The 25,624-nt window shown below is 28.6% G+C and overlaps 1 protein-coding gene across 1 annotated transcript in view; it reads left to right on the top strand.

The window, feature by feature from the left end:
- LOC107162210 (uncharacterized) overlaps positions 1-25,624 on the top strand; it is a 428,784-nt gene that overhangs the window by 148,208 nt on the left and 254,952 nt on the right. The gene's annotated exons all lie outside the window — the stretch shown is intronic.

Here is a 25,624-nt window from a genome sequence, read left to right as displayed (position 1 = left end):
AGGCTATAAACTTAAGTTGTTTATATAATATGTATAAATTATAAACGCACTTAAATTATTATAATATTAATATGATATTATTATAATTTATTAAAAATAAAAACTTAACAATTTCCCTGGAACTGATGTATTAACTAATTTATGAAATAAAAAAGAAATGTTTCCAATATTTTGCCAAACCTATAATTTCAATTCTTTTCCATAATTTTTTTAACACTGCTTATTTCGTAGTCCTATCTTCTCTACTTTGCGATGTTCTAAATTCTAACTTATATGGTTAATATAAGCATAAAGTATAATCTATATATTAATTATTAAAAGATAAAACACTATGTATATTTTAAACTGTTGTTATAAATCCACTCATTATTTTTTTATCGTATAGCGCAAGTAGATAGATGACAACGTAATACATTAATAAAAAAAAAATCAACCAGTTGTTGCTTTGTTCGTTCAACTTAAAATCGATACGGGTGCAAGTAACATTTCATACAAGAATTTTATCAAATTACTAGTTTTTAACGATTCCAATAATTTTCACAATTGTCTCAGTAAGTAGAACACTTGTAAGTATTATAAAAAAACAATCGCGATGTGTTTTCGGATTCTGTATTTTTTAATTCACACAGTAAAAAAAAAAAAATTTAAAGTTTAATGATAAAATTATAAAAAATCATAATATTAAATACAAATTTAATGTTTGAAATTTATTCCTAAAGAAACACTATTACAGTAGTATTATATTTATGCATAAATATTTTGCGATGGTAAATATGTAAACGGATCTTCAAATATTCAATTATTTTATTCCACATATCCCCAGTACCTTTTTGTAGGCTTGGAATCGGAGAAAATAAGTTGTCTGTGTGGAAATAACTTAGGTTCGGTACGAGGTAAATAACACGCAATGACATGCATTTTTTTCTCCTTTGAAAGTTTTCTCACGAGAAATATCGTAAACGGTAATATATTATGTTATGTAAACATTAAATAATTACAAATCGTATCAAGTTAAGGATTAACTTAAGCATGGTATGTCTGTGAGAATTAGCATTCGATAAAAAAACAATAATGCTTTTCTTTTTATAGGACATGATAATATTATAGCATCATACCTATTTATCTATACCTACACATAGAAAACGATGTCCATTGATAATCCGACTAGTGAGTATCGTTAAATCATTTGAAAGCAATAGTACTTGAATTGCACGCTTATCATGAACGACGGCCATACGGGACCCGCACTTACATTGGTTGACTAGAAAAAGTTCAAAGTTTTCTAAGCTCTGGGAAATATGGTTCAAAATTCAAACGCTGTTTTCCCCGATTATAGTTTATCCATTTACAGAATTTATTAGACCTAATACCGACGATGGACGGATAATCGCAATACATTATATTATATTTAATTTTTTTCTTATGTTTATTTACATAAGCTATTAAGTTAATTTTTCAACAGTCGTTCAATCATTTGATAACATAGTTTTAATTAAATAATCACATTGTCCCGAAAAATCATCGTATACACTATTTAAATTGCTCTTGTAGGCATTTGTTGGCTCTAACGTACCGAACATTATTATTTTGTTATTTTATATTATAAGCTCATAAGGTGTATACTCGTATAAGTATGAGTAAATTACATTACTTTATTATCTAATTCTTTAAACTATATAATTCCTAAAATTACAGTTCCGTTTGGATATTTTTCTTATGTATATTTTATATGCGTTCTCAAGTATTCTTAATATTAATATATCACGCCTATACAGCAATTATAATTTGCATCTGAATGAAAGACTGAGAACGTATTTTTTCAATATGTTCTAAAGGCGGGTGTAGGTTGTACAGGTACATCATTGTATAACGGTTGAAGAATAAAATATAAATCGACAAATTGTGAACACGTATATAAAATCGTAAATGACCTGCAGAACACTAGAAAAACATTTTTTTTTTAGCGGTAAAGTGCTTCAAAATCGTCAAGTAGCGCCCATAGTGCTATACTGCAGCTATGTTGTAAGAATGAAGTAAAGTGATCGAGAAAAATACGACAAAAAGGCCAGAAGCGTTCGAAAAAAAATTAAAAAAACAAAATCGAGAGATTATTTTAACGGATGGTCGTGCAGCATTCCGTCGTCGTCGACGGGAATTTGTGTAGTTATGTCTGGGAGGGGGGGGGGTCGTTCGATTTATAGAACAATAATAATATTATCGTTTCTCGAATGTCGTCGAGATGTCTAGCAGTAGAAACGTAATTGGAAAATTCCACGACGGGACTGACGTAAAGTCAAATAATACGCGTACGAGTCGTATTTTAAATGCACCATTATCGTGATATAAAATAGTTTTTTTATGTAAATACGTTATTCCGAGGCCAACGTTGGACGTTCGGGTTTTAGACGATATTCAACATAATTTATTGTTTTAATACCGTCATCAGTGATGGCAGTCCGTGTAAACATGGTTATGGTTATTTTTTCGACGGAAAACGCAGTAGTTGTCTCCGAAAATGTTTGCTTATAAATTGTAGATATATAAATAATAAATACATAATACACTACAATAATAACATTCCTATATTATAATTGATGTTTTTATTTTTATTTTTAAAAATTGCACATATAACACATAGATGTTGGTTTACCATTCATAGTCATAACTTATAACTCACAAGTTGTTGTTCAAAAAAAAAAAAAAACTAAAAAAATCACAATTCAAACAGTATTCTTTTTTTTATACTTTATACGGGTTTGAAGTTTGGATTACGATTTCATTACTCATAATGCTTCTGTTATATTCAACTCGATAAAATATATAATAATATATAGTTGTAATATTCTGAAAACATGACATTTTCGTACAATGTTAATTTAACTGAGCTGACAGTTTGACAGTATTCCAAAAACATTGGTCAACAATTTTTTTGTTTAAGAATGTTTTACATTGTAATTAGGTACTGGGCTTTTATAATATTATGACGAGGATATTTTTATTGTGTAATTTTTAAATGTTAACATTCGTTACGCTTACCGAACAATAATATTGTACGATTGGAACAGTGGTCGTTTTTAGATTCAACTCTTTTATAAAGTATGTAATTATAACGTTTTTATCGTAATTATTTTTGTTATCTATACACTATATAAAACAAGTACACCACTTGTCACAAGAACTTAGGAAAATACCGCGTGCCAACTATAGCGGTCGTCCTTAATCGTTAGGATGTATAGGAAAGGCATCTGCAATGCACTTAAACTATTATTATCATTATTATTATTATTAGTATTAGTATTATTATTATTATTATACAACATACGCAACACGCAAGACTCCGTATAGTAGTATAGCAAAGCAGTATTACTATATTTGCCGTATTATACTGGCACGTGAGACGCGGGGTTAGGCTTGGGTATTTGATGACCCGGGTTCGAGGGGTGAGGGATCACGCAATAAAATTTTTTTTCTTGTTTTTTTTTTTAGTCTGCCGATGAGGTCCTCCGGGATCGACGGATGCGTATTACTGAAAGGCCACGTGGGGTGGTGGGTGGGCAGTGGTGGGCGAATAGAAATACCCAAAGCAATAAAGCCGTATATATCCCACCCGGGCGCTACGCCACTACCATTGCCACCGACACCGTCAAGTGTCTGCGCGGGCGTCCGGTATTAAATTACAAAGCCATTTAGAAGAAACACGAGTGTTCAGACAACTTTAAGATGCAATATAACGCGGCAGCCGCCACGCCGGGACGAGCTGGCAGGGCGCATCCGAGTGCCGTGATTGGCTATTGTCAAGTGCCCCGGATATACGCGTATATACCGTCTACCCGTATACGCGTATACGCGTGCATACACACACACACACACACATACACACGTATATAAATATATATTGGGTTTGAAATGACGGGCAACGGCAGGAGTGAAGCAATAGAAAAAGAAAACTTTTTCACGTGCTCGCACACCCACACACACCTAGGTTTACTCTCTTCATTCTCGACCGGTTCTCTCTCATTTTCTCTCTCTCTCTCTTTCTTAACATTTGTATTTCAAAATTGAACCGTTTCATATTTTTTTCTTGCTTTCTCTCTTTATCTCTTCTTTTTTCTACTTATTTCGTTCCCTAAAACACTAACCGCTAGTAGCGAGTGGAAATCTTGCACGCGATGTCCGGTCAGCGATGGCACACTAACACCTAGTATAATAATATTATGATGACCGACGTGGTAAGATTGTTTACAAATTAAATCTCTTTTTTTACTCATCAAAATCATATAATTTTACGAACATTCACATTTAATATGCGATAACTATATGATAATATAATAACGCGTATGACTGTGGCGTGATTCAAAATGCTGTGACCGGAAGTAAAGCAGTCACTGACGTGTCACCCCTCTGAATTGTGTGTATATAGTTAATATATGTAGTATATTGATTGAGTGTTATAGGGTGCATATTATTATACAATATACATATATCTATTATATAGGCACGCATAAATAATAAGATATTTTGACGCTAAGACTAAATGCATTTGTTAGTTAATGGTGGAGACTATTTAATATTGTTCTTAACGTGGTGCGAGTGAACTATAAAACCGGATCTTGGGGTCGTTTAAAGGAGTACAAAGATTAAAAAAATAAATATTTATATTAAATATCAGTAATATTTATTACATTTATGTGAAAACATCTTTTGCAATTATATTGCTATCATAAACATGTCTAATAAATATTAGTATTACAACCATATTATAAATAAACATAGGATATTAGAACAACTTGGGAAAACATTCCTCTAGGGAAAATCCACTACTGGCGTGAGCTTAACCTGCAGGCGTTACTACTTCATCTGATCCTTCTCCGTGTTATGCCTAACCTGCTTGTATTAAATGTTCATGTTTTCAAGTTTCAACGATTGAATATTTTTTTCTACATACATTTTTTTTTAAAGACAAATAATAATCGAAAATTCCATATACCTATAAATATCTCAACATCAATAAAATATTTCAAATATTGTATAGTTTATATTAAATGCTAATTAAACATTCAGTGAAAATTGCATGTAACTACCGCAGTCATGTTTGTAGAATTACACCAAAAACCAAAATCAATTTTGTCGAAAACCAATATTGCGTAAAAATTTTCGTTTTTCCTTAATTGTTTTTTTGTTTTTTTCCCTGATCTTTTTGTAAACTACTAGGAGTTCTAAATTGTCCCCCCTAGAAACCAAACAGATTAACTTTCCCACCTGAAAAAGATACTGAAATTTAAAATTTAGCCATTGTGTGTATCATGTAAGTACACAAAAAAAAGCACTTATCCGCTCAAAATCTAAAGTTGGATCTAAAGAAATGATGTTGGATTTTTTTTTATATTCCTATGATAATAAATTTTAAATTTTAAGGTAAATGATTTTTTTGACAATATTATAAAAATTGATGATTTATATACCCGTTTATAAAATATCTGAAGCTCAATATTATTTAGTTTAAACCAGTCAAAAAGAATAACATTTAAAAAAATTAATTCGTGTTTATTCGGTGATTCAATTATTTTACAAGGTTGTATAATAAATGGTTATGATATCAAAATCAAGTCGACCACATTTTTTGCTCATTATGTTTTTTAATTGAGATTTTATTATTTAAATTATTGTAATCGACTGTAATAAGCGTTGAATACGTTTTTTTCGAATTTTTTCTGCTGCATTAATATTTAACCAATGTCGATGATAATAAATTAAGATACATTACTATAGTTGTTAATTTCAAGTATATTCTGATTATAAATTTGAGTCTAAAGTTGCTTGAATTATTCGATAGAACTACAAAAATATGATTATTATTATTTAACAATACCTACACAACGTTTGAAAACCGCTATTCAAGTCAATATTATTCTATTTCGTATCTCATTATAATAAAACATATTTTCAAAACAAAACAGTAATATTATAGTTTTTTCCTGTGGATTATTTTTATTATTTCATACTTACATAGTTACATTGCACTCAGTGTCATACATCATCTGGTATATAACACAATGAAATTCAAACGTACACTGATAACATAATACAATAATTATTTACTATACGGACACGTTACATTATAGTTATAACTTTAATATTTAATAATCCATGTGTTGAGATAAATTTATTTTACAATGGTTATGATTGTGATATAATTGTGAAAGTCGATAGATACACATTTATGGATCACCGATAACTGCATAAATATACTTTACATTAGAAAATAGGTTCATATATTTTATTTCAAATGTATTATTATTTACTATGCACATAGGCAGATTGTTAATATTATGATTTATGATGCACTGATTACGATATGAAGTAAATAGAAAAAAAGAAGAAATGATAGTTAATGTTTTTAATAATCCACAACTGACACGATTATGAGTGTACTATTAGATAGTTGTGGTTAGAATAACCCCACCGAACAAGTTAATTTTTTTTTTTTATTAAAATATAATATTATCATTTTTATTCAAATAATTTATCGTAAACCACAATAAACAATATAATCACTAATCAAATGAAAATGTTTAATAACATGTATAATGATTTATGTACCTATAACCTACGTAATCCGCCTATCTATTGATTGTTACGTATGTAAACAGATTTTTAATCCTACGCATTTTATAGGTTGCGGTACTGTATATTACACTATTAATACTTTTCGTGTGCTAAATTTAAAATGATTTGAATTGGATAAAAAGATTTATTACCAAAGGACCTTTTTGGACTCAGAAATAGTCCGTTTTGTACTTAAAGCCGATAATAAATTTGAAAAAACCAATGGGCCGGGATTTCTTTAACGACCGTAACAGAACATTGGATGAATCGTGTTCGAAATAAGTGGAAAATCCACGTGATACATTTAATTTGTGTGAAAAACCAATTAACATTTGAATTACGTGCATGCAAAGTCCAACCAATATTATAAATGATATATGTATAATAATATAATCTATAGTATATTTATTATTTATATATGTGTATATGTAAATTATATATGTCTACAATAATTTGGCCCAGAAAATGAAATTTTTTCTGTACGAATTTAAAATACTTGCAAAAATCACATATCATGATGACATGTATGCGTGACTGGCGACTATTTATGTTGTTTTCAACGCCATAATATTTTTATAACATTTCAATGATGCAGTCATTTTATATTTCTCAAAAATAAAACTCAGGCACACGAAATATTTCACGAGTGTTTTGTTTCATAAAGTGTACGTGAACATACAGTGATTCTATTATTATTGATGAAATAATAAAAAAAGGACTTTCTATTACCAATTACAGCTTAAATTACTTACACTACATGTATTATAGTATTCTTTTGTAAAAACTTTGAACGAGTCTCGACTTAAGAACATCAACAATATTGAATCAATTGTATTTGATCTCAATTTTGAATACAATATTTTATTTTTACACTGCAATAGCAATCTATGAATTCATATTCTATTGATAGTGATTTCGACGTATATATTGGGACCAGCTAATGGACAAAATTATAAACATAACTTTTAGCCAATCAGTAACAATTTGTCTAATTAGTAACGTGTATAGATTTCGCTTAAACAATGAGACGTTTGTGCATATTGATAAATAATACACAATATTAAAGATCAACTGTCTAGACTGAGAACATTGATATTATAATATTATGTATGGGTATTATATTGGTATGATGGAATTATATAGGTATACATTGCTATATTTATACCACTTGTAAAGTTTTAGGTCATTTCTGGCTTACCTATAAGAGGAAATTGACTAATGGCCTACAAGTCACGTCAAATTATGTCCATTAGGAGAACTTCTAGGAAGTATAAATTAATTGATAACATAGTTTATTTTAATTTTGAAAGTGACAATTAGGTAATGTATTGTATAATATAAGCATGGTGATTTCTAGTTGCGTGGGAAAATTGCAAAAACAATTTTAAAAATTTCAAAATAACTATACCTTTTTAGCCTTTAATTTTAAAAATTATATTAAAAATCAACCATCTGAAAAATAAGATAGAAATATTAATAGCAAAAATAAGTTAAAAATATTAAATGGGAATATCAAACTTTATTTAGTATATTATATTGATGTATATCCACTTGTTTTCTGTATCTACAAGTTACTATCTAAAAAATGTAATTACCTATTATTTATAATACAATACAGATCAAAATGAAATTTTTCTCATTAATGCATTAGGTATACAAACAAATATTTAGTACAATAATTTAATAATTTTTTTGACGAAATTAACACAATTAGGTATATCACGGTCGATAGCTGAAGTCGGGGTGGCTTAATATTACCAACCCAGAGTTCTGTGAAATAGCATTATTATTATTATTATTGAATAATGTCAACGTAACAATTGAAAAAGTTATATACCTACATACTATATTATAAATTATAATCAATAATCAATAATATGTATTTACTACTTTTTAGACGTAAATAAGATTATATATGTATATTTATTTTTTTACATTTATTGTAATATATACAATCTGTATATAAAAATAAACAGAATAAGTAACTAGCTGTTATACAAAAAAATGTTAATCATGTTATTCATACTTTTAAATCTGTTGTATATAAATATCCTTAAATTTGATATTTTCTAAAATACTACAACAATAAAACAAATGTAATTTTTTAAACAAATTCCCAAACAAAATCTCAAAACCTAATATCTTACATAGACACACAGTGCACTTGCCGTTCTAAAAGTTACAAACACCACTAAAATAACGTAAATATTAATATACCATACATCTTAAACTTAGTTCTTTCATTGTATGTCTTTTTTGTATTACTAAAACGATGTTAGTAAATTCAATTTGATATAACATTAATTAACTGATTAAGAGATTTAAAATGACATTCCCTGTTCGAAAAATATTATTAATCATTTATTAAATGATAGAAAGTTGTATAAAATGTTATAGCATTAAAAATAGAGATAAACAAACTAAAGATGTTTACTTTAAAATTATATTATTTAATTAGGTATTTCAAATATACAAGATTCTTAAATATGTTTGAATAATATTAATAAAACAGCTTAATATGTTTGTATAAAGGACAACAAAAATAATTTGTATTTTTTATAATGATTTTTCCCCAGTCCCAATAAAAATTGGGTTATATTAAAAATATATTTTAACTCTGTAATAATAATTAGAATCACCTAACGTAGAATTTCTTTGATATTTAATTTAAAACGTTATGACCAAACTTTTAATTTTGTACGCTTGATGTGATGGTGATTTTTTCATCTAATACGTTACAAATAATGCAGGTGTTTAGTTATTGCGATCCCCTGATTTTCATTTTATTAAATTAGTTTATGATTATAAATAATCAAAATAGTTTCGGATGGATACGATAAACGTCGAATTGTCGTCGGTGACATACCAGAGCACAGCGATCCATAAATATCTATATTATTGCTATAGGTAGTACTATCATCAAAACAGTATAGTTGGAAGTGAGTTTCAAGTGTTTTGAATTCCAGTGGCGATTAGGGATGGGAAGCTATATTGTAATATACCCAACTTCAGCTTAATAGTATTATGACATAATATGTTACACGGTTTGTGATCAGAAGAGGTTCGCAAGAATGGTGCATATTATCATTAGCGGAACTAGCAATATAATATCATGATATTGGCATTATTTAAGTTTAAACAGTATTCTAGATTGGAACATAGTGAAAATAATTCCAATAGTGTATAATGAATAAAATATTTCGTATGATGTATGTCTTATTAAGTATTTTGCAAGCCTGCGTACAACTTAATAGTATTTTTTAATTTTTATTTCTGTAATTTCTGTAATTTGAGTTAAATTGATAGAAAGAATAGTTTAAAATTCTCCAATGTCCAAACTGAATGTTTTACTTAAAAGTGTTTCATTGTTTCATAGCTTCCCTAGATGGAAATTCAGCGCATGTAGAAGGCACTTTAAAAGCAATTTTTTGTATCAATTTAGTGGTATCGCTCTATTGGTATTAGTCTAAAATATTTAAACAAAATATACAGCGATAAAATCCCGCCTATATATTATATTTGCAACAAGTCAAATAGCCTATTCTATTCCCCGACCGACCGCTGCTTGGCGTAAGAGGCGACCAAAAGGGTCTGTGGAAGCTTCCTCAGTATTGGATGTTGTTGGAGATTAAGGAGATCGGTACAGCTACATGCCAAACATTTGTAAGTGAATATGGCAGCCATCTAACGGTTACAAAACTGTGAGGTGGGAGGAAACGGGACTTATTATCCCTAGTATCTGCAGTTATGGATTGTCAACTCATTGTCAAAGATTCCGGACGTAAGCTAGTCTCCCGTTTGGATGTCCGAGTGGCTACTGCCTTGAGTATAGCAAAACAAAACTATAAAAGAATAGGCACATGGAATGTTAGATCCTTGAGAAGAAGTGGAAAATTTGAAAATTTGAAAATTTAAAACTATAAATGAGAAGATTAAATATTGACATTATGGGGATAAGTGAAGAAAAATGGCCAGATCCTGGTGATTTTTTGAGTTATGAGTATAGATTCATTCATACAGGTTCAAACAATAGACATACTGGTATTGGCATCAACATGAATAAACAGTGTGTGGAAAATGTGATTAGCTACTAACAATGAACAGATAGGATCATCGTGGTTAAAATTAATACAATAATTATCCAAATACACATGCCAACATCATCACTTAATGATGAAGAAGTTGAAGAAACTTATGATAAAATAGATGAAATAATGACTAAGGCAGGAGAGAATGTTATAATATTGGATGACTGGAATGCAGCAGTAGGTGAAGGAAAATAAAGTAACATAGCGGGTAGTTATGGCTTGGAAAACAGAAATGAGAGAAGGGAACGATTAATACAATATTGTACACAACACGAATTAATAATTGCAAACACTTTTTTCCAACACCATTAAAGAAAAATATATAACTGGATGAGGCTGGATGATACAGCGAGATATCAAATCGATTATATTATGACTAAATAACGCTTTAAAAATCAAATTAATTAATGCAAAACTTATCCTGGTATCGATCACAACTTAGTTATTATGGAAACACAATTTAAGTACAAAAAAATTAAGAAAGGTGGAATTACAAAAAAATGGAATTTAGAAATGTTTAAGGAAGATGAAAAAGAATAAAATTTAAAGAGTAATGTAAGAAAGCATTTAGCAACATACAAATTGATAACTGTAATTTGGAGGAAATAAATGGAACAGTATTAAGAAAATTCTAAAGAGCCAGGCAGAGGAAGTAATAGGAACCCAAAATAAAGGTGCTAGAAAGCCTTGGATGATAGATGAAATAGTTGAGTTAATAAATGAAAGAAGAAGGTATAAAAATCAAATTAACTCTCAAAAACAACAACAGTACAAACGAACACAAAATGACGTGCAAAGGAAGATAAAAAAAGCTAAAGAAGAGTAGCTAGATGAGCAGCATAAGGAAGCAGAAGAATATTTAAAAAGAGGAAGAAGTGACCTAGCGTTTTAGAAATTTAAAAGCTTTTCCATGAAAGGAAATACAATTCAGGAACTCTAATAAGCGAAAACGGCGGATTAATACTAGAAGCTGATCAAAAATAAAAGATGGAAAGAATATCTTGAAAAATTATATGAGGATAAATTAACTATGATATTTGGGAAAGAGAATAATATAGATGAGGAGGATAAATGAGATTATATCATACATGCAGAATTTTATCATGTGATTGATTTCCTGAAAAGCAATAAAGCGTATGGTGTTGACGTTATTCCAGCCAAGTCACTTAAATACGTAGACGTAATTATTAGAAAAGAATTGCACAAAATATGTAATGAAATATATTTAAAGGGGAAATCTATTAGTGATTTCGAGAAGGGTATTGTGGTACTGATTCCAAAAAAGAAAGAAACAAAAAAATGTGATGAGTAAAGGGCATTAAACTCATCACACATGACTCTAAAATCATCAATAACAAAATAGATAAAAAGGTAGAAGAAAATCTGGATAAAGATCAATTTGGATTTATAAAAAACATAGGAACCAGGGAGGCAATCTTTTCGCTAAGAGTACTAATTAAAAAACAAATCAGAAATAACAAAGATACATTTATAGCCTTTATCGATTTGGAGAAGTCGTTTGATAATGTAAAGTGGTGTATATTATTCGATATTCTACAAAAAATTTAAATTAAGTATTATGACAGAAGATGCATTTATGATTTATACAAAAGCCAAACTTTATTAGTACGCATATATGGGAAAGAAAAAATAGCAAAAATTAAAAAGGGTGTACGACAGAGCTGTAGCCCATCGCCGATGTTGTTTAATCTATATATTGAAGAATTAATAAAAGAATTAAGAATATAAATAAAGCAAGAAGTAAGAATAGATGGAGAAATAATTAACGCACTGAGATTTGCTGATCATAGTGCTTTTTACGCAGAAACAGAGAATGACCTGCAAAAGATTTTAACTAATGTCAATAAAATATGATAGGACAAATATGGAATGCGATTAAATAAAAAAAGACAAAGTTTATGGTGTGCAGCAAATCAAACCCTATTCAACTTAATATACATATAGATAACGCACGCATAGAACAAGTGCATCACTTTAAATTACTTAGGAAGTAAATTAAAGGAAGATGGCCGATTTTAAAATGAAATTCTAAATAGAATAGCACAAAGGAAGATTGCTTTCCAGAATAAAAACACCTATTAACCACCAATAGTATGGCCTTAGAGGTAAGAAAAAGATTCTTAACAATATATGTATGGAGTATTGCCTTATATGGCTGTGAAACATGGACAATTAGTGCAATAGATAAAAGGAAACTAGAGGCCTTCGAAACGTGGTGTTATTGTAAAATGTTAAGAATTAAATGGATTGATAGAATAACGAATGAAACAGTACTAAATAGGATAAAAAAAAAGTAAGTACTATAACATACCATATTAGTTAGAAGAGGTAAAATGATAGGACATCTACTATGCCATGAGAGTCTATCGAAAAGCGTCATAGAAGGTGACGTTAAAAGCCATATAGGAATATGAAGACAAGGATGGAGTACATGAAGCAAATCATAATTTACATGGTGGAGAATAGTTATAAGGAACTAAAGGAATTGTGCACCGATAGGGACGCATGGAGAACTGCAGAAAATCAATCAAGGATTGAAGACTGAAGAGAGAGAACAAGTCAAAAATTACACGATGATTTTTCCTAATAAACCGATATAATTCGAAAACGATAGTAACAGAACATCTTAAATTCATGAACTCCTTTGAAATATTCTCAGCTATATGATAAATGTACACTGTAGAATGCAGTTATTTGATATTTAAAACAATACACCCCAGTTTTGGAGTTAATCGGACCAATGCATTAATCACACCGAGTTTATTAATTTTTATTCTTTATGTTCCTTACTGTTCTAATTTTCCGATACTAATATATTGAAAATTCTTTATTGCAATTGTCGATCGTACATGAAACATACAGACACAAAACACGCATACCAAATACATGTATCTATATATTAAGTATTATATTAAGTATTGTAATAAATACAAGGTGATCAACAAACCATATTCTCATTTCCATAATTTGTCATTAAATTATTCAAATGTTGCCTCAAGTATAGGTACTTAAACACAATATTTTCAAATATTTATATTTTGTATACCATTTGCGCAGGGAATTGTGACAATATAAACATATGTTTTTGAAATGAAAACAAACGTTTTATAATTTTTTTTTTAAACTCTGAATTTAATATTTTTAAGCAAATGATTTTTTTTTGAAAATGTCGATGTATCTAAATCATGATTCAGTATATTGTATGTTTAGGGTATAATATTCTTTAAAAATAGTTTTAAAAACATATAAAACTAGGTAATTAAATATTTAATCTAGGATTTATTAAAATTGGACAATATTTATTTACTTATATAAAAATCAACGGGCCAAAGCCCTTTAACAAAGAAAGAAAAACAATACAATATAAGAATTGACACAATATGAAAACTGATAGACATGTGATAATACAAAATACAATTTTACAATACGATAAGAAATACAAAGATAACATTAAGTATATAATACAAAACAAAGAAATAATAATTAGGCGCTATGTTTTAAAAATAACAAAGTTTTAGATTTAAATACTTGACGAGACAATAAAAAAAAATCCAAGACTGTGGAGATTCTATTGGCATTAAAAATAGCTCTTGAGAAAAAAGAATTTTTTCCACTATTTGTTTTAAAATTAGGTATATGGAACAAATCAGAATTTCGCGTATATCTATTAGGTATTCTAAATCCAATTAAACTTAAAATAGCTGGGCAGTTTACATTATTATTTAAAATATCATAAACAAACATTATATCTATAAGATTACGTCTAATGTTGAGAGGATCAATACCTATAGCGTCTAATATTCACAAACTATAAAATTATAGTTAATATATGTTTAAAAAAGTATCATTTTCCTAACTTATAATTATTGGAGTATAGAAACTTAATTTGAAAAATGAAGTTTGTATCCTGTTACGATTCACCCGAGTTATTTTTGACTCTGGTTTCACCTTCTATTTAATTCGTGTAACAAAACCTATATTTTAAATAGTTGAAAATCTCGTTGTTAGAATAGATAAACATAGATGTGAGCATGCATGGAAAGTCGCCTATGTCATCGTTATAAATAAATACATTCAAATAATTATTATTGTGTCTGGTACGGATGGTGGTAAAATTACTGTCCGCAACAACGCATTATACAGTTATAACGACCGAAGAGTGTTTCCATTGGCACACTTTAGCGGAAACGAGAGCAAAGGGTCAAAGATGATGACAAATTAATTATTTACGCGTACCTATTACGGTCTATTAGTACGCACTATTAGTCGGATATCCGGCGAGGATCGCATTAAGGCCGATTTACCGCTTCTGTGCCGTGTGCAAGAGGACGAAAAAAGTGAAGAAAAAATTGTCCAATTACATGTATACAATTTTCTTTTCCACCAGAACCCGTGGCCGACAGATAATTGGTTTTGTCTGGACAGAGACACACGCCCGTTCAAGGCGGAATCGATACACAAACCGAATTCACAAACTGGAGATGTTTTACACGTCGTTGAATTTTAATGTTTGTGCTTCTCTTTCGTATCGCCGAACGTTAAATATTTTAATATTATTATTATATTATGTTTTTAAAGTTTAAAAACAGAAGGTGGATAGTACTCTTGTAGACTCTTGGGAGTTGGGAGCTTAAATATTGCTTACTGTCGGTTTTCCTTTCCTGAAAAAAAAAACCCATGTTTGAATATTGGAGCATTGAATCATAATTATTAGTGATGGGAACAATCGAGAGAAAATAATCGAGTACTCGATTATTAGAAAATAATCGATTACTCGATTATTTGAAAAATAATCGATTTATTCAATTACTCGATTATTAGAAATAGAAAAATAATCGAATTGCTCGGTCAAAAGTAATCGAATGAAAAATTAGTAGTTATTAGTAATTACTATTTGTATAATAACTAGTTTATAGTTTGATTGCTAACAAATGATCGTCGAAATAGGCTGTCACCAAAAAATTTAAACTATATTATTTTTTTAAATAGTAATTTAAATCTTTTATAAATAGTAATATCTACTTACGTTGAATTTTGATTATCATTATTTGAATTTTATATGCTTGACGGTAAAGACTAAGCATTGTCAGATTTTTATTCACTTTATTTAATATTAAATGGTATTTACTATTTTTTATTGTTTTACCTTGAAGCATTTTTTTTATAATTTATAAATTATTATTATTCATCATATAAATACAGTTTTTTTAAATATAGTATTACAATTAATAATTATGTTACATATAATTATATTTGGTTAAACGTTAAATATTTAAAAATTGTTTAATATTATTAGTATTTTTAAACATAATATGTACAAACAAAATAAATTGTCAGTTGTTTTTCTTATAATATTATTTTATTTTGTTTCATTATAAAGATTTTATTATATTTAAAAATTCAAAAATAGTACGTATTTTAATTTTTAATGTTTATTTTCATATTTTTATTGGCTTTATTGATTAATGATTATTGTAATATTGTCTATTGACAATCGAGCACGGCTATCTAGTATCTAATACTTATAGGTAGTAAAGCTCTAGATTCATGTCTTATGAAGTAGACAGTAGTACTATAAAGTATAAAGTATTTTATTTTTATAGATCTTGAGTTAAGCTGCAGTATTATCGACCGTAAATTTGTAATATTATTTGAGTGATTCTTATCTATTGATTACGTCATGTTCTCGATTATTATATCTCGGCGACTAGCGACTAATAGTGACCATTCTCTCGATTAAAATAATCGAGTGAATTACTCGATTATTATAATATCTCGATTACTAATCTCTCGATTATCGAAATCATTCGATTATTCCCATCACTAATAATTATTATAACATATCAATATTATGTAATATCAATATTGATAACGGTTAATGTTATCATAATATTATTACCATGCGTTCAACAATGTATACAGCATACATGATATTATGTACAATACGCGGTCGAAATCTACGAAAAATACATTATTTTATTCAAAGCAAACATGCTTGTTGTAACTACATTATGATGATTTCATATAATGATAATAATAATACGTGTTCGGTTAGGTATACATAATAGACACATATCTGAGTATCATCATCGTGATTCGATATTGCACCTAATCCGCACATTCCTCGTTTGCCCGAAAAACATTTTTGGTAAATCGTTCGTGTTCAGTTCATATACGCCGTATCGTTTGTACTTTATTGATTTTTAGTTAAACCTTATACGTTCCAGCTCGTTTATTATAATATACACCTATACACCAAAACACGCTAAATAATCACAATACGTGTCGTGTGTGTGTGTGAGAGAGAAAGAGAGAGAGATGTACGGAATCCGTCAGTGGCGGCTGCGATGATCATTCATATAATTCCGTGTACAATTTCGGTGTTGCAGAGATGCTAAGCCATTCTTCTTCTTCCCCTCGGGTTTTTGACGGCCATTTATAGGCCCTTCGCTGCCAACACCCTCTATATATTGTTTACCGTTTCCGATCCACCGCATTTGCTAATTCACCACCACTCCCATCACCGATGATCGTTCGCAGTTGTTTTGTTGTCCAGCTGTCTTTGCTCCGCGTTCTACAGAGATCGATTTACGTCTGTGTGATTGCCATTCTGTACTAATAATGTATTATAGTATACCAACCAATGAGGATCGTTTGAAATGCGTGTCCGTTCGCAGTAATAATAATAATAATAATAATAATGACAATAAGTATAATGGTTTTCCATTGCAGATCGAATGATGGGAAAGATGTTTTATAATAAATGTGTATAAAAACTAACTAATATCACTAATATTTGGGAAATTGATGTATCTTAATCATTCGCATCATACATTCATACCACACGTTAGGGTTTTGCAAAAGTGTTTAAGATGAGTGATGAGAATAATATGCTCTTTTCAATGTCCAAAATCTTACTAACTCGCAAACTTTAAGGTCCTTACACTTACACAGCAGAGTTAGTGGCAAATATGCATCCTGACACATTTTTTTGCCACCGTGAAAAAACTCCAACTGCATTGAGATAAAAAGATTTTACCGCCACCGTTAAAGTGTGTGGTTACATTTATTTTTTCACGGTTTTCTCGTTAGTTGTATAATTGTCAGTAGGCGAGTAATGCGTTATAATATATATATATACAGTGTCCCCTTGAGACTTTGCACATTGTAATATCTCACGAAATAATGAAGATATCAAACTTCTAATTTTGTAATAAGACTCACGGGAATAATATCTACAATTTATTATTTCATTTTTTAATTTATTTTAATGTTTTTTTTTTAATTATATTTTTTATTAGATTATTTCCAAAAATTTAAAGATCGTCATTGTATAGATTTATTTTTCTAAAAGTATTGACGTTTCAAAATTTTATTTACATTGATTTCCGAACTTTTAATATTTTTTCTAGTTTTGAAGAAATAAAATATAATTATAACTAGGCACACTGAAAGTGTTCGGCCGTCAGCCGGCTGTACGAGCAAGTGTACGGCGTGGTGGGTGACTTGTTTGATAATACTCCAGTGTTAATAATTTGCGATTTTTCTTGAAATTACAAAAAAATTAAAAATCAGGAAATTAGTGAAAATAAAATTTTGAAACGTCATTATTTTCAGAAAAATAAACACTACAAAATAACTATAGTAAATTATTTTGGAAATAATTAAATAAAAAAATATATTTTTAACTATTTTACCAAATCAATAAAATTAAATATAAAATTAAATAATTTTAGTTCTTATCCCTGTGAGTCTTATCACAAAATCAAAATTTTGGTATCTCCATTATTTTGGTAGATATCGCAATGGGTAAATCCTCGCGGGACACTACACCATATATATTATGTATATCATTCACTGATTTCTGTTAAGTATTATTCTTTATTGATTTTTATTCTTTGAAACAAATTTTAAAACAGATTATAAGAGAATTTACTTTTAAATTTTTACATTTGATGTAGTTGTATTTGGTACTTTTAAAGCTTAGTCTGTTTAAATGTAAAATATAATATGATTATTTTAATGGTGGTGTAACCTATACTGTATACACTATATGTAATATAATAGCTAGTATTTGTTTGGCAACAGTTTTTTTTTTCAAAATTACTCCCTCTATTGTTCTTAACCGTGCTCGTGGTTTTATAAAACACGGTGTAGAACAGCCCACAACTGGTAATGGTATTTATTTTTATTTTTATTTTTTTTTAAAATTAAAATCTTTCAACAGCCGGCGAACATTAGTGCAAAAGCTCGAGTATATTTTCGCTTAGGGTTTAACTGCAGCCGGACCACACGTTTTCACTGTTTCCTACACTATAAATAAATCTGTAGTCTCTCGAGTAAAATTTTCCGAGTTTTTGCAATATTTTAAAACTGTTTAATATTGAGCTTTATTGATGAAAAACATGAATAAGCTTTTGGTACGGATTCAGACACACTCTACTAACGCAAATTTTCAATTTAGTATAATCTTAAAATTTTTTAGAATCGTTATACTTTTATGAGATCTGTTCACATCCGACGTTATCATACAAAACTGTCAAAAATTATTAACAGTTTATTGAGAATAAATCCTCGTTAAAGTTATTATTAAATAAACTGTTCTTTAGTGGTATAACTATTTTATATTTTGTATAGTGTAAAATTTAATAAAAACAAATTTATAGCATTAGTTCTAAGAGAAGTTCTTATTATTTTTATGTAAAATATATCTATATTTATATATAATATACCTATATCTAACAAATATAGAAATGATAATAGTTGATTTTTGTATCAGTTGAATATATTATGCACTTACATTTTATCAATCATAGCTATCTATAAAAGTACATATTTTATTTTATTACATACAACATAATATGATCGTACATTTAAAATATTTTGTGTTTTAAAGTTAGTAAGTTTTATTCATAAATTATATTTGTTTCCAAAGGGAGTTTGAGGCACATTTTAGATGTTTCATGACAAATAATAAGAAAAATTTACTAGAAACTTGCAAAAATAGAACAAATTATTATACAACATGAAGCTAATTTAGTTTAATAAACATCGATTTAGTTATTTTTGTGAATTAGTTGTAATTTAAAAAAAATAAATCTTTTGAAACTTGAAATATTTTATTAAGTTAATTTTATAGGTAATTAGTATGATTTTAAATCATCGAGTAATTATTCATTAACTTTATAAACGAAAATAATTTTTACATTTTATAGTCAGATTATAATTTTTTTTTTTTAAATGTAAAATTCTTGATTATAAGCGTATTGACAAAAACCATTTGGAGTAAATTAAGTCTCTGCAAGGTGTCTTTGTTAAAAAATATTCAAGTTATTATCAACTTGTGGAGCAGTGGAGCCAATTCTCTTGTGTTCATTGTGCGTGAATTTTCATAACGTCTCCCTGCGGTATCCGAAAGAGGTTGTATTATAATCTGCGTTAGTAATTACCCATCACCAGCCACGATAAGCCTGCTGGCTTTTTTTCATTTTATTTCTTTTCCGTTTCAGAATATTTATTCCATCAACATTAAATCATTGTAATTTACCTAATGTTGGTAAAAATTAAAAATTAAAAATACCAACAGGACGTATTCCTACGGAGGTGTTAAAATAAAGCGTTTACTAAATAAGTAACGTTTACGTTGTGGAAAAAGGGACCAGAATTACTCTGGGTATCAGTGTGATGGACCGTGAAGGCAGTTGTTGGATTTAGCGGTTTAATTACGTACTCAGTGGATGATATTAACGTAGACATGCGTATGCGAGCGCATCCACATACCCACAAAAGTCTACTTTAATAATTTATGTTGTATTATATATTAGTAGCGACCAGGTGTCTGCATCAGTGAACACATGAGAACTTAGTACGCCAGATCTGAATCGGAAGTACGATACGTAGTATATATTGATATTTATTTAGGCTTGGGAGTCTCCTGAGAATCAACTAATTGCAATAAATAGTTAACTCTTGAATAAAAAAAAAAATTATCAGTGTTTACTATTGTACATAAATTGTGTGGTTAAGGATTATTTTTTTTGTTTTTCAGTTTTATCTTATCAATATTGACTAAAAAAATGTTGATCAAACAGTTATGAGGTATATTACAAATACAAAACGCTCATCTTTTAGCAGTAGAAAGGGTTTACTAAAGTTTCAAGCAGAAGTATAAAATACTAAAGTATTACATTATTTAAAAACAAACAATATCTGAGATATAAAATTCAAGAATTTACAATTAATCAATAATTCAACGCTTTCGCTTTGTTTTTATTCAGAGTTACAAGAAATAAACCAAAATTATATAATTTATTTTCAAACCCACAGACAGTAAATTACATAAATTTCACTTATTAAATACAATTCATTGTCTACCGGGAAAAACGTTAAAAAATAAATACATAATTGAATAACAAATAGTTCTGTCTTCCAAGACTTTCACGACCAAATGGGTATCTTTGATTATTCTGATGGGGTACAGAGGTATAATAATAATGATTATTATTACTATAAAATGTACCTATATAATATTATTATGCTGACCGACCAGTGTGCGAATGTGATACGAACACAATTTATAAGGATATATATATACTCGCAGTATACTGCTGCTAAGTCTTTGGCAGCTGTAGTTGGGGTGGGCGTCAAGTTTTCAAAGCACGAAAGATGATTGATGGGCGCTGGGGGAATCGATGGCGGTGGCGGATGTTGAGGAGAAGACGGTTGCAACAATAATAAATAACAATAACAACAACACTGTTGTACTTTCTTCTTTGTTGTGACGTGCAGTCCATTCATGTACATGTAAATATTGTTAAAATTATTATGATATATAAAATATATTATGTACAAGACTGCTGACTGACAGCAATTACGTACATTGTCCTACGTTTTCTGTGAAGACGATATGTATGATATTATTATAAAAGTTTTTCCTCTTCACCCCTATACATCATGTGAAACGTAAGCTCATAAACGAATATTTGTTGGGTGTCACACAGGTGTGTGTTGTCACTGTGTTGTGCTATAAAGGTATTAGTTGAGGTTCGTTGATAGAATGGTGTCGGGGAAAAGGTGATCCATGGACAGTGCGTCGGGTCTGGATGACAATTTTTTAACGTCACACGTACTGCCGAAAAATTACAATGATAAAGATAAAAACACTCGAATTTTAATTTATTATATTATAATATTATGCGTATTATGTATGTTGTCATATACGCGTTACGTTCGCTGTATCTTACTACAAGCACATATCTAGGATAAATTTTCGGGGGGGGGGGGGAGGTTGAACCCCTAAATCCTCCCCCTGTATACGGGCCTGTCTTACTATCTTCTATTAATATTAATGATCTATCATAAACCATAAATATATAAAAATTACTAGCAGGAATCGGAAGTTGTTAGAGTTGCATATTTTTCCATATTATGTTTACGATTTATATCAAGCCTGCAAGCTGGAAATCCATTATTATAATATACAATGAGATTAAAAGTTGAAGATGTACAATGCACTATTTGCATATTTTTAAAAAATAATTGCATATTATTTCTGATGTTTTTTGCAAAAGTATATATTTTTTGCTTATCATATGTATATTTGCGTCATAAATACCTAATGTTATACATTTTTATTAATACTAATTAGGTAACGATAATGTATGTTTAGTCCAACGATATTAATATTGCCAACTAGTAACCATACATTATATCTTCATTTTTAATTAGATATTAATTAATTTAATAAAATACATTTTAGTATACAGTAACAATATATTATAACCTGCCCAGCATTTATTAATTCATTTATTTTGGAATTAAATACAAAAATTATTTGCAAGTCATATGTGATTTTTTATTGTGAATAATTACCTAATTTTATATTTTATACCAGTAACTTTTGAGCTTTAATTATTATATTTTATTTTATTCGATATACATAAACATCATCAGCAATATACGATTAAGACAAGTGAGTACCAAAACGGGAATTCTTTTGTTGATGAAAATCAAGACACCACAATGTCATATTTAGTGTGAAAATACAATAAACCACATGCAAGGCGTAGAATAGGTTTCGAAAATACACCGTCTACATTATTGTGATTGTGATCAAGGAAACGATTTCGAAACAAAATATGTCCCGGCTCAAGTGATACAAAGAACAGAGTATGATGCGAATTGAGAAATTTCTCTGAGAGCTGAAATTGTATATATTAATCTTATAGTGCTGCACCAAAATCGGTTTTAATATTTACTATTCATCAAATAGATCGGTTTCGTAGTTCTTTTATGCACCCTATTCCATCACGACTGTATCGCGCTCTTTGTTTTGCAGAGGTTTTTAATTTTTATTTGTAGTTATAGATGTGTTAGTTTTAAGGTAACGGCATCAAATGTAATTAAAATATATTTAATATGCACAATATTTTTTAAAAATTAAATAAAAATCTGATGCACAAGCACAATTATCGAATTATTTATTTTTAGTAATTCAAGCAGTTAAATTATACCCAATTTTAATCCGTCAATGTAAAAATGTGCTTGGAAATATTTCATCACAGAGGCATAATTAACTAACAAAATTGTAGTAGACTTTTCAAAGCTAATAGTGTATTGATTATGCTACCTTTTGTTAGATGAAGTAGATTATATAATACACTCTGCAGTATATAGGGTAGTATTATTGATGATAAACAATCATTAATTCTGTAGAACTATTAGTATCGCTTTAAACTTTTTTTTCTATAAACTGATTATAAGATGAAATTCTTGAAAAAAAAATAAATACATTTTACCAATACATAATTTATTTGCGTTCATAATTTTAAGATATTTATATAATGCATTGAGCAAAAACGAGGCAATAATCACGTTAGAAAGAAATGAATAAATAGTGATAAAAGTTATAAATATATTATTCAACTATTATGTGATGCATAAACAAACATGATTCTGCAATGCTATAATCATCATACATTTACAGACCAAATGATAAGTTAACTAAAACAAATTTATTCTGTACTACAATAAGTATTAAATCGTTTTAAATCGTATTAAAAAAGTTGGGGAAATATTATGATTTAAATTACACACCAATAAATCGTTAAATAATAATAACAACACATAAAATATTACACAAAATGTGCATGAATTAATAATCTACTCTAGATCGACAGATAGAAATTTTACGACAAAAAAAAAAATAATTGCCAACATTTTTAAACACATATTAGTAAACGTTGAATCGGTAGTTTTGATAACAGCGCAACGTTTAAAACAACGTCGTTTGGGATTTTTTTGTAACTGATACCATAAAATTCATACTCTAAAAAATTTTTTTACCTATACCAACGTACATTATACTAACACGTTGTGCAATTCACTAAATCCACCACCTAGATGATGCTAATGGTAGAAGTAGTAAATTGGTATGTCTATATTTTCGACTGCAATGTTGAATCAATATTAAAAGTGACATGATGTGATTTGTATACTTTTTTACACGATCAAAACTTCTCGACGCTAAAATAGAGAGAATCTATATGGTAAAAATAAATAAACAAGTAGAAAGGTCGTTTACAGAATAAGAAGCTTTTGTTATAAATATACAATATAATATATTATGTATTCTGAAAGGAATGATATTATAAGCAGTTCCAAGTGAATCATATGGTCTTGATAATTTTGTATAATGTTGATTTTGTTGTACTTGTCAGTATGTTACTCGATAATATTAAATTTCCAACTTAAAATGAATAAAGAAAATTAATTGAGGCAAATTAAATAGATAAATTAATACAATTTAAAATAAAAATTAGTTCAATAAATAAATTTCGTTGATTGAATAAATCTGTGAACCTAATAAAATCAGATGTGGTAAAATATATTTCATAAAATACAGCTTTAATTTAACTTGTTCAGCAAACAAATAATGATCCACTATTCTTGTCTCTTGATAACGATTTTAAATTGTTTCTTTTAACAATAAATGAAAAAGAAGATAGTAAGAAATTTGTAATTTGAATTTATGTTCTAATATTATTATGGTATCAATAAATGCGCTTAAAATTGCGCCAAAAAAATACAGTTTTAAAAATGAAAACAAAATGTATTATTTAACCGATAAAAAAAATGAAATAAGAACTAAAACAACGTTTAAAAATGTTTATTATAAAATAAAACGTTTTATTTGCTGTAAAAATATTTAAGATGAACTTGTACAATCAATATTCTCTATGTGAAAAAAAAAGTGATTAGAAAAAAAATGGAAAGTAATCTACAACATAAACAATATTGAAAGAATTTCAGTTAAAACAATACGTTTATTTACTTATAATGGTAAGTATCATATACATAAAAATCCATAAATATAACGGTTATAATATTATGCAAGTATGTATACGTATAATTATAATATGAATGAATAATATAATAAAGATGTATCAATAAACTTTAAAATTGCATACATGTTTTCATGCGTGTCTAATTTTAAATGGAAACCTGCAGCTGTTTGAAATGGAAAAACATATTCGATTCCAACCGTTTTCACACTAAACGATTTTACTATAATATAGGTTAACAAGTGGCGGATTTCGTATATTATTATAAAACAACAAGAGCGATTGATCAGTGCTCAGTTCGCAAACTAACCATTCCAAAATATATGTGTTATTGTGTTTATCGCAATATCGTGCACTATAGCATGGTTACACCTGGCACACGTACCATAACCAACGCGTTAACTTAACAAACTGTTTTATTCTTGTATCATTGTTTGAGACGATTCTATCAAATATAATCACTGATTCTTTGACTCCGTTTAGATGCGAAAAGTTGGCTACGGAGAAAACAAATATTTCACTTTCAATATATCTCGTTCGCTTTGTTGGTATTTTATATTTTTGGAT

The sequence above is a fragment of the Diuraphis noxia genome, unplaced genomic scaffold (assembly GCF_037042655.1).
Source record: "Diuraphis noxia isolate RWA-SAM2 unplaced genomic scaffold, SU_Dnox_SAM2 contig0001, whole genome shotgun sequence".
Lineage (NCBI taxonomy): Eukaryota > Metazoa > Arthropoda > Insecta > Hemiptera > Aphididae > Diuraphis > Diuraphis noxia.
This window is presented reverse-complemented; position numbering and strand designations above follow the sequence as displayed.